The sequence below is a fragment of the Gekko japonicus genome, unplaced genomic scaffold, assembly GCF_001447785.1.
Source record: "Gekko japonicus isolate JY-2015 unplaced genomic scaffold, Gekko_japonicus_V1.1 scaffold1596, whole genome shotgun sequence".
Lineage (NCBI taxonomy): Eukaryota > Metazoa > Chordata > Lepidosauria > Squamata > Gekkonidae > Gekko > Gekko japonicus.
The window spans coordinates 143,860-145,680 of NW_015160888.1; positions in this window are offsets into that span (position 1 = coordinate 143,860).

Below are 1,821 nucleotides of genomic sequence, written 5' to 3' on the forward strand. Positions count from 1 at the left end.
TTGGGAAGGAGGCAGGTCACTAACTGCACAAATAAGTTTCCAATTAGAAGAGATATTTGCCATCAAAGTTAGAAGGAGCAAATGACTTAGGAAGAAGCTAAAAGATCTGTGGGTGCCTGAAGAAATGGGAAGAATGCCTCATCAGGACCAGAGGGAAGATTACAATGCAGTCTGAGACAGTCCTCCACCAGCATCAACAGGATGGGTAAACAAGGTGTAATCCATCAGTAAACCTATTTTTATATTTTACTGTAATAAAGACATGAGTGAGCTTATGCACAGTTCTAGTACAACAGAGCATTACTGGGATTGATCTATACAGCCAATCAGAGAAGCCTTGTCTTTGGTGGGAACCACTCTCATTGGTTCCAAGCTCAGTGTTCCTATTGGTTGTTATCTGTTTGTTGGGTGTGGTTTTGCCTGTTCAAATCATATATAAGTCAGCCTTGTTCTATGTAGTTTTGTCTTGTGTTGTTATGAGCTGAATAAAATGAAATCACTTCTTCAAGAAGCTGCCTCGATCTCAGTTCATAATATCTATGAACTGCTGGCTGGTGTAGAGGAGTAGGGCAATCTAGCCTTTTATTTTAATAGGGAGAGAGAACCTCATTTTAGTAACTGTCCTAGACTGAGGGACAGAGTGGTGATTTTCAGTTGTTTTCGTGGGAAATTCTACTGAAGGATGAAACAAATCTTTGTTTCCAAGGGACCTGCCTGACAACCTAATGAGGCTTGAAATATTTGGGGTCTTATCAGGTTGCTGGCTATGCGCTGTAACAATAAAATTCATTCATTCACACGTACTTTGAAGAGGAATGGCATACGCACCCAGTGCCCACAACTTAACAAATGCAAAGTTTTTAACATGAAAGAGAACATTTGTTTCTGGTTATTTGCATTCAAAAACAAATACCGTCAACTGTTCAGAAAGACCAAACCAATTATTTTTAACGTGTGATTCAAGAGATCTGATTAGATTGGATTCTGGAATTGAAAGTTGATGCCCACTCCTCCTGATTACTTATCAGACTCAATTCCATTCTGATCACCACTGAAACCAAGATCGAGATTGAAAATCCTGGCACTTTGAGATGGCAATCTGTGCAGTTCTGAGAAGGGTATGACACTTCTCTTCTCAAGAGATGGTGTCACACCCATCTCTTAATGCCTAGATTAGAAATGTACCCCCTCCCTCATCTGCAGTCTCTACAGGTAATGGGGGAAAACTTGTAAAGAAGGGAGGGGAAGCAAGAGGTGGGCCATTTCCTGTCCATGGTGCTGCTCCATCTAACATCACTTTCACTCAACAAAAAAACTGAAATGTAGGAATGTTTGAAAGTTACAGAAATGATCTCAAATATTTTCCATCCAAGTCGGAGCACTGGTTGAGGGCTTAAATCTGCAACACAAGGCAGAGAAGCAGTGCCCCCAAAATAAGCCAGGCTAAAACAAGGCCTAAAAAGCACCTGTAACTAAGGCAGAGGGAAGCCTCTGGCTACTTCATCATTTTGGACTACCATTAGACAATGTACTGTCCTACACATGCAGCTCCACTGTGAAGGAAATAGATAATTTTCTGTCAGCCCAGAGGGAGGGGAAGGAGAAGAAGAGCCAGGGATGTCTCTGTAATAAGGAGACATGAGGCAGTTGCCTCAAGCGGCAGATTTCAGGGGGCAACAGTCACTAGCCTCCTATCAGTTAACTGCTGTCTCTCCCTAGAAAAAGCAAAATATCATTCTCCTTACTTCCACAATCCCACAGGTAACTTTAAAAATAATATAATAAAGACACATGTTACAGTTCCTACTCTCACAAGATTAC